This window comes from Antechinus flavipes, chromosome 2 (assembly GCF_016432865.1).
Source record: "Antechinus flavipes isolate AdamAnt ecotype Samford, QLD, Australia chromosome 2, AdamAnt_v2, whole genome shotgun sequence".
Classification (NCBI taxonomy): domain Eukaryota; kingdom Metazoa; phylum Chordata; class Mammalia; order Dasyuromorphia; family Dasyuridae; genus Antechinus; species Antechinus flavipes.
Genome location: NC_067399.1, coordinates 148,034,166 through 148,050,687, shown reverse-complemented (window position 1 = coordinate 148,050,687; position 16,522 = coordinate 148,034,166). Strand labels below are relative to the sequence as shown.

General features: G+C 36.3%; 1 protein-coding gene across 3 annotated transcripts in view; it reads right to left on the bottom strand.

Annotated features, from left to right (window-relative positions):
- The window catches only part of MIS18BP1 (MIS18 binding protein 1), a 70,384-nt gene extending 61,516 nt beyond the window's left edge, over positions 1-8,868 (bottom strand). For all 3 annotated transcript variants that reach the window (XM_051975775.1, XM_051975776.1, XM_051975777.1), the window contains exons 1-2: positions 8,782-8,868; positions 6,331-6,395 (exon numbers count right to left, since the gene is read on the bottom strand). The gene's annotated coding sequence lies outside the window, so the exon portion shown is untranslated. The remainder of the gene's footprint in view (positions 1-6,330; positions 6,396-8,781) is intronic.
- Between the last annotated feature and the right edge of the window lie 7,654 nt (positions 8,869-16,522).

Genomic DNA, 16,522 nt, shown 5'->3' with positions numbered 1-16,522 from the left:
AATCCTCTCTGTATTCATCCTGCTGGTCATTTCTTACAGAACAATAATATTCCATAACATTCATATACCACAATTTACCCAGCCATTCTCCAATTGATGGGCATCCATTCAATTTCCAGCTTCTAGCCACTACAAACAGGGCTGCTACAAACATTTTGGCACATACAGGTCCCTTTCCCTTCTTTAGTATTTCTTTGGGATATAAGCCCAATAGAAACACTGCTGGATCAAAGGGTATGCACAATTTGATAACTTTTTGGGCATAATTCCAGATTGCTCTCCAGAATGGTTGGATTCATTCACAGTTCCACCAACAATACATCAGTGTCCCAGTTTTCCCACATCCCCTCCAACATTCATCATTATTTTTTCCTGTCATCTTAGCCAATCTGATAGGTGTGTAGTGGTATCTCAGAGTTGTCTTAATTTGCATTTCTCTGATCAATAGTGATTTGGAGCACTCTTTCATATGAGTGGTAATAGTTTCAATTTCATCATCTGAAAATTGTCTGTTCATATCCTTTGACCATTTATCAATTGGAGAATGGCTTGATTTCTTATAAATTTGAGTCAGTTCTCTATATATTTTGGAAATGAGGCCTTTATCAGAACCTTTAACTGTGAAGATGTTTTTGCAGTTTGTTGCTTTCCTTCTAATTTTGTTTGCATTAGTTTTGTTTGTACAAAGGCTTTTTAATTTGATATAATCAAAATTTTCTATTTTGTGATCGGTAATAGTCTCTAGTTCATCTTTGGTCACAAATTTCTTTCTCCTCCACAAGTCTGAGAGATAAACTATCCTATGTTCCTCTAATTTATTTATAATCTCGTTCTTTATGCCTAGGCCATGGACCCATTTTGATCTTATCTTGGTATATGGTGTTAAGTGTGAGTCCATGCCTAATTTCTGCCATACTAATTTCCTTACTTTTTCACTCTTATAGCAAGTTTCTATAATCAGAGAAGGAGTCAATAGAAGCCATGAACATTATTCAAATATATAAGACCTTACAGTTTTCAATCTGAAAATATGTGGTCATCATATTCTAATAAGTAGTCATCTGTTATTAGTTGCTCATGTCTGTATGAAGTCCTTAAAGGTTTCAAAATAATATAAGAATAATTGATACAGCTGTCTGTGGGACATTTCACTGTGAAATATTCTGTTGATTATTGACATTAAATCTGAAAAATCTTCAGTATGGTTTAGAAAAGAGAATTTCAATGCAACCAATTTTCTTAAGAGGAATGTAATTTAATGGGATATTTTATATTACACCTCAGTGAAAGAGTCTATTTTATTCAAGTTTGCTAATAATGTGGGAATAACATTTGTTTGTCCTGGATGTTCTAAGGCACAAACATGTGTTCCTATAAATAACTTCTTTGATATGAAAAGCTTCTGGCTTCTCCAGGCCATCCTATAGCACTCCTTTGTAGGCTGGTCTTTCTACATCAAACAACCCTCACTCTTGCTTGTTAGATTTGTTTTCTTCTAGGTTTTGGTTAATTACAGATGAATTGATTATCTTCAGGGATCTTTACTCAAAACCCACCCTTCAAGCTCAACTCTACTCTCCCTTCCAGCTTGAAGTAGCCACAACTCCTGTGGAAGACTGAGATCTCCAGCCCCCAAAGGACAAAAAGTGGGGGAGATGATGAATCAGAGCCATGTATCTACCCAAGAAATGTGGAACATAGTGCTTTTATTATCATCCTGTTTGGGCCAAGTTTATTGAATTCCTTTGTGAGTTTTATTCCTTCAGGGTTTGAGTTTTTAGCTTAAAAGGAAATGTTAAATGAGAATAGTTACTTTTGAAAAAGATCAAAATATAAATGAAGAATGTGAGATGATGTTTAAAAGGTTTGAAGAAGGGGCAACAGAAAAGATTTGGAAATTAAATCCCTATTAAAAAGAAATGTGGGAATTGTGAAAAATACTGAAAAGTTAGGTTTCTATAGAATGTTGCAAGCTTCAAGTTGTAATGTAAAATAATAAGTACCATTGATCAATGAGTTTTCAGTAGGAGAAAGTAATTTAACTTAAATTCTGATAATGGAGGCTAGAAACTTGCTTAAACCAGCCAGAATCAATGATCAAGAGAAGGCTTTTCTTCATTGCACTTGCTTAGTAGGTTCATTGCATATTATCTGACACATGTCGAAGAGATAGTTGCCATCTTTTGAACAAGGGATGTATGGACAGGAAGGGGGGACATGTCTAGGAGCAACATGTAAGAAGTGGATAAGGAAGACTACACCCCAGAAGGGAACTGACCAATCTGTTCTCTGAAGGGAGGGGACTGTGCTAGACTAACTGTGCCACTTCCAGCCAGAAATGTCCAATTCCTCTGGACTCTCTGTAATAATTTTCCTTGATTCCTGACTTTGTATCAAACATGTTTCTAACACAAGTATATTTTTTCATATATGTATACACACACACACACACACACACATACACACAAAAAGGCAGAGACTGAGAAATGATAGATAATGGGGTATTCCAAAAATCTTAGTTTATAAAAGTTATTAAAATTTAAAACTTCACTAAGACTCTTTTGGGATATCCTTAGAGTACATATAGAATAAATAGAAAGTTGATACTCTCAGAGTTGAATATCAGTAAGGTATAAGTACAATTATTTACAAAATCAAATGAAAGTAATTTTTGTGAATTTACTGTCTTCTAGTAATTTATTATCTCAATTTGGTGTTGAGAATATTGGATTTTTTTTGATAAATCATGTCATTTTCAAATATGAATTATCCATAGTTCTTTTGATTTATTTGGATATGCCTTATTAATTTAACTAGCATTTTTCTTTTTTATTTAATATTTTTTCCAATTCATTCAAAGTAAAATTTAAAGATTTTTGAGTTCTAGATTCTCCCCTTTATCACCACCCACAATTAAGAAACCACATGTGAAGTTATGGAAACATTTTCTATAAAAGCGAAGGTGTGAAAGAAAACATATATCTCCTGTCCTAATGAAAATAAAAACCCTCAAGAAAAATTAAGTTAAAATGTTTAACATATATTGCTTGCCATCTAGGGTAGAGAGGGATGGAGAAAGGGGAGAAAATCTGAAACAAGGCTATGCAAGAGTCAATGTTGAAAAATTATCAGTGCATACATTTTGAAAATAAAAAGCTTTAAAATTTTTAAAAATTTTATAAAGAAAAATTAAGTTAAGAATAGAGAGAGAGAGAGAAAAAAAAAAGAATGCTTTGATCTGTATACAGACACAATCAGTTCCTTCTCTGGATATGTATAGGATTTGTCAACATAATTCCTTCAGAGTAGTTGTGAGTGATTGAATGACTGAAAATAATAAAGTCATTTTACAGCTGGTCATCCCAAAACATTGGTTAGCTAACATTTCTACAACTGTATCAAATAGGAGTAAAAATTTCAATACATATTAAGTATTCCTTGTTCACTAAGTGCCAGGTTTCCAAAGACAAAACTAAAAATAATCACCCAATGCTTAGCAATTGCTGCCAAATTATGGGGAAAATTGAAAAATTTGGTAGCTGAGAGAACAAAGTTCAGGAGAGATCAGAGATAGGAGGTTAGTAATGAAAAGAAGAGGTCCGTTTCATCTATGGATAAAACAGAGTAAAAGTAACAGATTTTAAAATGAAGAATATCATCAAACTTGATGATGGCCTTACTCTTCAGTAAAATAGATTAGGGCTTAAGGGAGGAGGTGAGAAAGCAGTTAGGTGGTGCAATGAGTAAATCACTAGTCCTCAAATCAGGAGGTCCTGAATTCAAATTTGGCCTCAGACATTTAGTAAGCTGTGTGGTCCTGGGCAAGTCACTTAACCTGTATTGCCCCCCAAAAAAGAAAAAAAGGAGGGGAAGGAAGAGCATAGAGGTGAGATGGTGGGATTAGAAGGCTGAGAAGAGTTATGATTTGAAATTTGTTAATCATATCTGAGTCTTTGTGACCTCTTGGACTATAGCATACCAATACTGTCTATAAAATTTTCAATTGACAAAGTTACAGTGATTTGCCATTAAGCAAACAGAAATTTTCCTGACTCCAGCTACTCCTCCTCCTTCTTGTTACATGTAATCAATGAAGTAAATATGTCTTGTACATGTCATAGCAGATTAGTGACTGATTATTTCTTTTAATAGGCAGAGGTTAAATGAATATACTTTTAAATGAGTCACATCTGTACATTATTTTTAGATCTGTATAATTTTAATTTAATTTAGAGAAATCTGCTTAGGTATCTTTATTTTCTTGATACAGCAGTGAAACTGAATTGAGTAAATGATCTGGATCTTTAGTATTATTTTTTTTTTCTTTTCTTTACCCTTAAGAGTCCTTGGCAGAATCTACAGTGATCCAACTTGTAAGTCCAGAGACTTGAATGTCTTTCAGTGAAACATATTTGAGATACTACTTCCCTACAACAAAAGACTCCCCTAGAGAAATATTACTTTTCTTGTGGTTCCTCATTATACCTTAAGATCTTGTTTTACAGAATCAAGTTGGAATCTTGAGGTCCCCAACTATGACCAGAAATGAAACTTAGTAAGAAATATTAAACAGATCATGATAGTTTCAGTACTAGGATGTGATAATTTCAGTACTAGGATGTACAGGACACCAAGGGCTCAAAAGACATGGAGCTCAAGACAAGTGTTCTGGTGTCCATGGTCTGAGATTCATGTAGACCAGGTCTGGCTTTTCTCAGTGCCAGAGTTATTTCTGGCCATCCTGTCCTATCTCCTGGCTTTGAGAGAATAAGGAAGCAATGAACTTGGTAGATGATATGATATGAACCATGTGCTTGAAGACAGAGTTATGATAAAAAATGGAAAGCTGGGGTGGGAAGAAGGGGGAAATGATCCCAAGCTGGTAAAGGTAGTCCCTTGAATCAATCAAGTGAATATTGTATGATATATTTATAGCAAGAAGCTATCTTAGAAGTCATCTAGTCCAACTTTAAATTTACAGATGATAAAACTGAGGTTTAAATGAGTTTTAATGACATGCATAATATGTTGGAGGCTTCAACACAGGGCATATATATTATATCTTTAATTCATATATCTCTCTTTTTCAATGTGTATCAACAATTAAAAAACAATTTTGACAATTCCTGTAAACCACAGAGAGCTTCTAAAAACCTATGTTTTTCGTTTCTTAAATAGTATTGCTGAAAATTTGTGAAAAAACTTCATTCAGTTATGGGAATTGAGAGAAAACCTAATGATATTGTTTGACTCCAGCCCTGTATCCGAGAGGCTGGGCCATTTCTACCTTTCAAGGAATTACACCAGTTTGTTCTTTCTCTCCCAACTTGAAAAAATCACTAATCATTCTTCCAATTAGAAATTCAAATTATCCATTTTAACTAATTGGCCATGTTTGATTGTTGTAAATAAATAAAATCTGTCTCCCCTTGTAATCAGGGTCTAGTACTGAAGCTGAGGAGGCTAATGGTCTGGATTGTTAAGCAATTGGCATACATTGCTTAATAAGTTGAAAAGCTTAGAAGTTACAAACTGTTTCTTAAGTCATTGTGTCTTTCACCCAACACAACTGCTGCCTCTTATCTTCTTGTTGTTCTTCCTTAGTCCCTTCAAAACTCTATATTTCTCCAAAACGGAAACACCAAAAACAAGGGAATGCCCACCCTGTTTTTGATACCTAGGTCTTAAATGAATTGGACTTTTTTTTCTCTTTTTCTCCTGAGATGCAATATTTTTCCAAAGCATAGCATCTCTTCTCAGCTGGGTCATATCCAGGAATCAGAGTACAAATTCTTTATGTCCCCCAGAAATTGCATTTATTTGATTAATTTGTGAGTTTTATAGTAAACATCCCTGCATTTATTTGATTAATTTGTAAGTTTTATAGTAAACATCCCTTACTTGATAAGAGAGCCAAAAACCCAGTAAAATATAAAATACTGCATGATCCAGGGGATAAGAGAAACAATGTTGGCAATTAGATCTTTTCCTTAGTTGAAAAGATTTCTATTTGTTTCTATCTATGGCCAACATAATTATCAATTATCAATTAAAGGCTGCTGAACATTTACAAATTAATCTGTCATAAGATTGTGACTAAATCCCAAGCACTGCTACCCAACCAGCAACTAAATCCAAGCACAAAATGATCAGGAGATAATTTTCACAGCATTTAGCCACTGAAATTAGCCAAAAGTGTCACCAAAAAGGAGACAAAAGACTGAAGATCTTGTTTTAACCAAGTGTGGATGGAGGTCAAGAAGAACTTTGTATTGATCTGCAGAAAGTGTGCTGTATTTCTTACCCATGTTGGTATCAGGTCACACTTACATATGGCGAAGTTAACTGGAGAAACATTTCTGCTCTTCAGTTTATCTGGGGAAATGGATTCTTTACTGAAAGAATGAAAAGGAAAAAACAAATAAGAAAAAGGATATTAAAAAAACAGGAGAATTCTAACCTATGTGATAGAGAAAAGGAAGAGGAAAAAAAAGACCATTGAATGTGTGCAGTTAATCCATTATGTGTCTTAGAGAAGGGCCTGGATCATCTCAAACAACTTGTGTACCAAAGAATGAAGTTAGAGATTCACAGGCTGCATCAGCTTAGACATCAGGCCCCCTGCAAGAAAGAACAAGTGGATAAAGATATATATATGTGGCATGTTTATCACATTTTCAAGTTACCCAATGCTAATATGCAATGTCAGGCCACTGGACAAAATACAGTCTGAGTGAGCCCCATATTTTAACTGCAGGAGACAATGAGGTCCCCTTTTAAACTGTCACCTGAAAATGATTCTCATCAGCAAATTGCCTGCAGGCCAATCTAATTACCTGAGGAATACTCCCATTACCTGAAAACCTCATTTCCCAAAAATGCCATAGTGGGAAGAGAAGGAAGATGACACTTATTTCCTCATTGAAATATTTACCAATCAGGATTGTCTTATTCTCATATGTAAATTGTTCTACTACTCTACAAAAGCTGCCCTGGTGCCAATAAACTAAAATCCTTTTTGTCTTTATTTCCTGAATTTGCCCTTAATTAACTAAAGTGAGTCCTGAACCAGAATTTCCCTATCATACTGGAAGGCAGAGTGAAAATCAAAAAAAAAAAAAATATCTGGGGTATTTAGTGAACTTGAGACTCAATAAATATCAACAATTTAATAGTTATTGTGAGTCAACACTGTGTGCAATGTATGGAAGCAGTGTGATACAGTGAAAAAGGTATTTGCTCTATGGTCAGAGAGCATGGATTCAAGTCTTCTTTCTTACTATTTTTGTGACCTTGGGTTTAATCTCTCTGGACTTCAGTTTCCTCATTTGTAAAATGAAAGGATTGTTAAATCTAAATAGTCTCTGAGGTACTTTCAAGTTCTAAATCTATGAATCTATCTGTATGATGCAATACAGCAGTCCCCACCAAAAAAAAAAAAAAGTGACCTAGGTCTGCCTTTAGAGGGTATAAGTTTCTGAAATAAGGAAGTGATAATTGAACTATCTTCCTTTGGTCAGGCTATATTTGAAGTTGTGTTTTCATTTCTGGGCATCACTTTCTTGAGAGGACTCAATAAGCTGTAGAACAACCCAAAGATGGCAGCCACGTAGGGGAAGGACTTTGAGCCCAGAGACAAGTAGGGAGTAGGAACTGAGGATGTCTGGTCTGGAGAAGAGAAGATTCAAAACTGGGAGAGAGGGGAGCATAACAGCTATTTCCAAGTATTTGAAAGGCTCTCACATAGAAGAATAATTTGACTTTTTCTAGGCAGACCCAAAAGACAGAACCAAAAGCAATTAAAGAGGTAAACTTAATGATCAGAGCTGTCCAAAAGTAGAACAGACTATCTGAAGGGGTAAGAGATTTCCCTGGAAATCTTCAAACAGAAGGTGTGAAACCATTTTTCAGATATGTTTTAGTTTGGGGGAGGGGAAGAGTGTGGGAAGGAGGAGTCCTTTTGGGTTTAAGTTGGAATAGATTGCTTTCTGAGATCTCATTGTAAGATTCTGTGATTCTCTGGGAAAGGTAAGATATGTGAGCAATTAGAAAGACATCATGATTAGTAACTGGTTTTCATCAAAAAATGTGTTGTTTAATCATTTAGTCATGTGTGATTCTTTATGACTGCATGGACCACAGCACGCCAATACTGTCCATGGAGTTCCCTTGGCAAAGATATTGGAGTGGATTTGCCATTTCTTTCTACAGTGGATTAAGGCAAGCAGAGGTTGAGGGACTTGACTCAAGAGTCACACAACTTGTAAGTGCTTTTAAAGTCAGATTTGAACTCAGGCCTTCTTGACTCCAGGCTCTATCTACTGAGCCACCTAGCTGCCTCATCAAGAACACATCATACAGAATCTCAATTTTTTTTGGACACATTAATATTTATAGAACAAGGTAGTACTTTAGCTATAATATGCCTAGATTTCACCAAAAACAAGAGTTATGTCACACATCCCCTAAGGAAACCTCTATAGGTAGCCTGTGTCACCTTGCAGATTAAACTACATTTATAGGATTCACAGATAGACTGATAACTTGCATGTCAAGGAGTCAGGGACATCTGAGACACTTATCTAAGGAATACTTAAGGCCTTAAATAAAATTTCACATTCCATTGGAACAGATTTTGATCAAGTGAAGTTACTACTAACTAAAAGTTGGAAGAATAAAAGGAAATTTAAAATTCTCATGACAATATAAAATGTCATATGACTAGATGAGCATGAGATTCTGGAAAGGGGCTCATGGGTAGAGAAAAGGATGAGGGCATACCTGTCTCATTTCGGAGTGATGGTTAACGTTATTTAGGTCTCTGCAGAGCTGAAAAAAGTTGAGCCAGGAGTGGAGTTGTACTAATTCATTCCTTCAGTGAGCTTCATAATAGGCTCTCCCAAATGCTTACATCATAAAGGCTGAGTTTACTTTGTGTCTCTAGAGCAACAACTGAAGGAGGAGAAGGAGAGGAAAGCAAAGCATCTGACACAATTTCCCATACAGTGTTTATGGACTAGATGGGTAACTGTAGGCTCTATGTTAGTATAATTAAGTAGATTTGACACTGTTTGAAAAGGAACAAACCCAAAGCACCTGTTGATGTACTAATATTATCAAGAAGGGAGATAACTTTTATTTTCCTTTATTTTTTCTGGTCATACATGTATATTAACTTTTAAAATACACATTTATGAATTATGTTGAAAGAGAAAAATAAGAACAAAAGGGAAAAACCATAGGAGAGGAAAAAAACAGAAAAAAGAAGTGAACATAGCATATGTTGATTTACATTCAATTTCTCTCTGGATGCAGATGACATTTTCTATCCAAAGTTTATTGGGATTGCCTTGGATCACTGATTTACTAAGAAGAACCAAGTCTTTCATAGTTGATCATCATATAATCTTGCTGTTACTGTGTATGATGTATTTCTGGCTCTGCTTCACTTGTTCTGTTTTGCTTAGCATGAGTTCGTGTAAATCTAATTCTAAAATCAGCTTGTTCATCATTTCTTATAGAAAATAATATTCCATTATCTTCATATACCATGACTTGTTCAGCCATTCCCCAAAAGATGGGTATCTACTCATTTTCCAATTTCAATTCAAAGAGCTGCTACAAACATTTTTGTACATGTGGGTCCTTTTCCCCAAGGAGGGAGATTTCAAATGGTTTATACTGGGTCCTCTGCTATTCAACATTTTTATTTATAACTAGAATGAAAATGTTAAGCAGGACTACACTGGACCTTCCCTAAGTTTCTCCAATATTCTTCAGGAATCTCAGGAGTATATAATTTTTTGACATGAATTCCAGCTCCCGCTGATGGCATTCTGCTGTTTGCCCTATTTTTGCCCTTTGCTTATAGTTTATTTTTCTACATCCCATTCTGTTTCTTCCTTAATATTCCTATTTGTCACCATCCCCTTTACTGAATCTATTTATCTTATCATTCTTTTAGTTATACTTTCTTATGTTCTCTGATCACCTTACCTAGTATTGTCAGCATTCTTCCCCCATCTCTATCTCTTTCTCAATCCTCCTCTCACATCTCTTAGTCTCTTTTCAGATTACAATTTAGTCTTTTTAATGGTTGCCTATATGATGAATGCCTCATAGGTTTTTTATTTTATACTTCATCATCTACTTAGAGAACATTGTTTTTCTTGGTTTGCTTTGCTACTACGGAAAATAAATTAAATTTGTATTCTCTTTTGGTTTCAGACTGGGATAGTAGGCCTGAGACTTCAAGAATCAATTCCAAAGCAGAACATTTCTAAACACATAGAATCACCAGATTGTTCAAGATTATAGACTGCAGAAATATAGAAAAAATTTTCAATCTGGGTTGACATGGGAAAAAATCCTTTTCCTTTTCCCATGAATGAGGTATCAAGCAAGATTTGATATCTGTTTTCTCTGACAAAAAAAAAAAAAAAAAAAAAAAAAAAAAACCAAGGTAAGGGAGGAAAGGAGAAAAATCTGAAACACAAAATCTTAGAAAAATGAATGTTGAAAACTATATGTGTATTTGGGAAAATAAAATACTATTGAGAAAAAAAAAGATCTAGGACTAAATAAAGTATCTGAGAAAGGATCAGGGGAGGGGACAAATGCAATAGATTTGTAATGGAAAGTGCCATCCACATCCAGAGAGAGAACTATGGAGATGGAATGTGGATCAAAGTATAGTATTTTCACCCTTGTGATTGTTGTTGTTTATTTCCTTTTTTCTCCCCCCTTTCTTGTGTTTTCCCTTTTGATATTTTTTTGGGGGGAGTGGTTTTTGTTATTTTTTGTTTTGTGGAACAGCATGACAAATGGGGAAATATATTTTGAAAAATTGCACATGTTTATATCAAATTGCTTGCTGTTTTGGGCAAAAGAGGGGAGAGGGAAAGGAGAAAATTTTGGAACATAACGTTTTGCAAAGGTTAATGTTGAAAATTATCTTTGTAGATATTTGGAAAACTAAAATGCTACTTTAAAAAAAAGAAAGAAAAAATAAATCAACAATTTTTAAAAAGTTATCTCAAGTATCCTTCCTTCTTCCCATCCCAGTGAGTCATCCCATAACAGAGTATTTTTAAAGAGAGGGAAAAAATCAGTAGGACTAATCAATATATTGGGAAAGTCTAAAAATGTCCAATGTTTAAAACCTGTGGATCTTCTGCCTCCAGGGGTCATTTGGTGGTGTCCTCTTATATCTCATCATTTAAGTCCTATTTGATCTTCATAATTTCATTATATTTACTTTTGATTTTGAAAGGTTTCATTTTTTTCATTTACATTGCTGTAGTTTCTGTGTATATTGTTTTCTTGTTTCTGCCTATTTCACTCTACATCAGTTTATATAGATCTATGTTTCTCTGTATTCATCACACATAATTTCATATTAGCACAATTATATTTCATTATATTAATGTATATTTAGTCATTACCCAGTTGATGGATATCTTCTTTGGTTCCAATTCTCAGCTATCATAAAATATGCTGCTATAAATATTTTGGAATATATGGGGACATTCTTCTTATTAATGGCTTCTTTGGGACTTAAGCTCAATAATGGAGTCTTTTATTCAAAGAGTATGAGCATTTTAGTCACTTTATTTGCATAATTTCAAATTGCTTTCCAAAAATGGTTGTACCATTTCATCCCCCCACTAACAAAGTATTAGTGTCCCTATCATTCCATAACCCATCCAACATTGACTATTGCCATTTTTTGGGGGGAGAAGGTCATCTTTGCCAATTTGCATGGGATAAAGTAAAACTTCAGAGTTGTTTTGATTTGCATCTCTCTTATTAGTGATTTGGTGCATTCTTCCATTTTCTTACTGTTCTCTGTGCTCTTGCTGTCCTTAGCAAGCTGCATTTATTCACTCTTCTGCATTTCTAATTGTTTGGAGTATTTGAGAAGCAAATGATCTCTTTAGTTCTGGTTTTCTTTCTAAATATGCTTCAAAAGCCTTTTTATTATTGAATATCCATCTCTTTTTCATGTATAATTAAGTTCAGCTTTATAGTTTATGTCATCTTTGAATACATCCTGAGCTCCATTGCTTTTCAGAACACATCATTTCATTCCCTCCACCATTTTCTGGTGAATACAAAATAGTCTTTCATTATTTGAATTTGCTTTCCTTTGTGTTTAAAGGTCTTTTTTAGGCCTCATTTCTCAAATATATAGAGAATTGACTCAAATTTATAATAGTTCAAGCCATTCTCCAATTGATAAATGGTCAAAGGATATGAACAGACAATTTTCAGATGAAGAAATTGAAACTATTTCTAGCCATATGAAAAGATGCTCCAAATCATTATTGGTCAGAGAAATGTAAATTAAGACAACTCTGAGATACCACTACATAGATTGGCTAAGATGACAGGAAAAAATAATGACCAATGTTGGAGGGGATGTGGGGAAAACAGGGACACTGATACATTGTTGGTGGAATTGTGAACAGATCCAAGCATTCTGGAGAGCAATTTGGAGCTATGCTCAAAAAGTTATCAAACTGTGCATACCCTTTGACCCAGCAGTGCTACTACTGGGCTTACACCCCAAAGAGATCTTAAAGAAAGGAAAGAGACCTGTATATGCATGGATGTTTGTGAGAGCCCGTTTCATAGTGGCAAGGAGCTGGAAACTGAATGGATGCCCATCAGTTGGAGAATGGCTGGGTAAATTGTGGTATATGATGTTATGGAATATTATTGTTCTGTAAGAAATGACCAGCAGGATGAATACAGAGAGGACTGGCGAGACTTACATGAACTGATGCTAAGTGAAATGAGCAGAACCAGGAGATCCCATACACTTCAACAACAATACTACATGAGGATCAATTCTGAAGAAAGTGGCTCTCTTCAACAATGAAATGATTGATGCCAATTCTAATGATTTTGTGATGAAGACAGCCATCTGACCTAGAGAGAAGACTGTGGGAACTGATTGTGGTTCACAACATAACATTCTCATTCTCTTTGTTGTTGTTCGCTTGTATTTACTTCCTTTTTTTGATCTGATTTTTCTTGTGCAGCAAGAGAATTGTGTAAATGTGTTTATACATATTGGTTTTAATATATATTGGATTGCTTGCCATCTAGGGGAGAGAGTGGGGGAAGGAGTAGAAAATCTGAAACAAAAGGTTTTGCAAGGGTCAATGCTGAAAATATCCATGCAAATGTTTTGAAAACATATTTATTAAAATTAAAAAAAAAAGTCTTTCTCCTGATCACATGTAGACACTTGTTTCTGAATTGAATTGTTAAATGCAACTATCATGTACCTTGGCATTTCCAACCTTGGGATTTTTTTTCTTCCTCTGGGGATGATCTATGAGTTATTTAAATTGGTGTATCGTTTTCTATGTTTCAGAATTTTGAGGCAGTTCTCTTTTATGATTTCTTTCATTAAATGGTTTTGGTTTTTTCATCCTGTCATGTTCTTCTTGGATACCTATGATTCTAAGGTCGTCTCTATATATCCTGTCTTTGAGATCAATTTGTTTTGCTTTCCTGAAAGCATATTTTCTTTTATATTATTTTGCTTTCTTCTATATTGTCCTTTACTTCTGTACATTTACATTCTCAATCTCTCTTGTTTCTTTTGGTGAGACTTGCTAACAAAGTGTCTAATTTTTCTCTCTTACTATTTTTTGCTTTGCAGAATTTTCATAAATTCTAGCCTCATAATTCTCATTTCTCTTTTGGACCAGTGAGAAACAGCATGTTACTGTTCTAGGTTCTTTTCCCATTCTATGGGGTCTCTGCATTCCTTCAAAGCCTTTATTACCATTTTTTATCTTTTAAGAAGCACTGAATATGGAAATTCAAAAGCAAAAATAGTCTCTGCTTTCAAGTAGTTTATATTCTAAATGGAGAAAAACACCCACATGGGAAAGTGCTGGCCTTTTGGTCCAGAAAGTGGGCAAGTGGATTAAAAAACTTCATTCCAAAAAATTGGCATAACTGGAGATAAAGTGCCGGATAGAGAGTCAGAGAGACTTTCCTGAGTTCAAATCTGACCTCAAACACTTACGAGTTGTAACACCTGGGCAAGTCACTTAACTTTGTTTGCCTCAGTTTTCCTCATCTGTAAAATGAGCTGGAGAAAGAAATGCTAAACCTCTGCAGGATCTTTGCCCAGAAAACCCCACGTGGTGTCTTGACTGAACAGTAACAACAAATGCTTCCAGAACAGGAAGGGAAAGAGAAAGGCATGTGGTCTTGTGGTAGTGGAGCAGGCCGTGGAGGAGAAACGGGGAGAGGAGGAAGAACCATTTAAATAAATGACTTTGCTAGGAACTCTCCCTTGGCTGCTTCTAGCGTGAGAAGTGCAGACTCTGGAACCTGAAAATCATCACGCCTTTGGGCACCCAAACTGAAAGTGCCAGTGCTAGTTGAGGGGAGTAATGCTAGCTCTCCGCTAGTCTGAAGTTTCCTAGTTTGCTGTTGAACGCCCCCGACTATAATATCTGTGTGTAATGTACTTTTTCCCCCGCTAAAGTTTTAAATAATCAGTGTCCAACGCTGCACTGATACGCTTGGATTTGGGAAGAGCAGTCCGGAGCGGGTGTTACATATCAATAAGCAAAGTCAGACAAGATAATTTAAACCAGAGGAACCATCGCTTGAAGCAAGCCTTTATATTTCTGTGAATGCGAAGGAGTGGTGATAAAGTAAAAGGTTGAATTACCAGGGAAGGGATCTGTTCCGACCAAGAATGCAGGACTACATTACCCAGAATGCATTAAGCCTCGCTGATGCACACGCTCAACTTCTCAGATCTTACTTCCAGCCTGACTGGGGCGCGGAGCGTCCCTAGGGCCTATGGGAAATAGAGTCCGGGAGCAGGAAACAGAGGTCTGAAGAAACTAAGGGCTGGCCTTGGGGGTAACATGCGCAGGCGCAGTTCCCTGTGGACCAGCCTCGGTCCGGAGGTAAAGGCTGCTCTGCGCCCCAGCTCGTGTGGCTGTGTGTATGATTGTGTCACCAGAAGCCTGCGTGAATTGTTCTGGCGTGGGCTCGAGGAGCCTCTTCTCTCCCCCTGAGCCTTGAATGAGACTTTCGCCTCCACTCTCCCCTCCTCCATTTGTTCTAGGCTTGTGCCTTCAGGTGTGCGGGTGGAAGGAGCCAGGCACTGGCCGCACCCACGCCCCCCCGCCGCCAGCCAGTACCGGTGACCTCTCTCCTCTTCCTGCCACTTTCTTTTCCATCCTTTAGACCACTTGACCTTTTTTCTCCCCAGTCACTTTTCATTCCTACCTATCGGTCTTACAGAGTCCAATATCTCCCCATCCGTGGCTCATTATCACCTATCTTAAATCCAGTAAGTTCTTACCTAGTTCAAGAGCTTACAATGGGTGGAGGAAGACGCCGTTTGAAACCGAGGTGTTGAATTTATTACAGTCATACCTTCACTCATTGGCTTTGAAACTCATATTTGGTATTTTGACGAGAAAAAAAGCTTCAGCGCTCCACAGCACTTGGCACTCAACACACTTGCTAAAAATCTGTATGCATCGAGAGGATGTCCTGCATCCCGTCTCTCTAGACCAAAGACTGAGGAGTTAGTCTCACTGTAATTTGAGCTCAGTGCAGAACCCCACAGATTTTGCTATGCACTTTCTCGTGCTTTTTTTCTATTTCAAATTTATTGTTTTTTTGTCTTACAAGTCATGAGTTCGAAGATTAGTGATACCATTCAGCGGAAAAGTTAGTGAGAACTACTCTAGCACAGAAAAAAGAGATAATAGCTAAGTATGAACGGGATCGCTGTGTTTCTCATCTCGCTGCCGAGTACAAAATGCCTAGAACACGAGAGTGAAAAATAAAGAAGCTATTAAAAGAGCCAGTGTTGCTAGAGGTGTGAAGGCTGTGACAAAGCAAAGGCCACATTCACTGGAAGATTTATACGTTTGGATCAATGAAAAACAGCCGGTGATAGTATTTCTGAAGCAATAATTTCTGAGAAAGCAAATCGATTACATGCTGATCTGTTAAAAGACAAACCAGAAACAAGTGATGAGAAAAGTGAAGTGTTTAAAGCCAGTCATGGATGGTTTGATAAATTTAAAAAAGAGAATTGGCATTCACATTGTAGTGAGGCATGGAGAGGCAGCCAGTGTCAACAAAGAAACTGCCAAAACCTTTGCTAATGACTTTAGGTGACTCTGGTCCTCAAACTATGGCATGCGGGCCAGATGCGGCAGCAGAGGATGATTATCCCCCTCACCCAGGGCTATGAAGTTTCTTTATTTAAAAGCCCACAAAACAAAGTTTTTGTTTTTACTATAGTCCAGCCCTCCAACAGTCTGAGGGACAGTTTAAAAAGTTTGAGGACCCCTGAGTATTCCCCAACAAGTCTTCAATTGTGATGAGACTGGCTTATTTTGGAAGAAAATACTTAACAAAAACTACATCTCTGGAGAAGAGAAAGCATTGCCAGAGTACAAGCCCATGAAGGACAGGCTAACTGTTGTTGTGTGGGAATGCTAGTGGGAATTTAAAATTT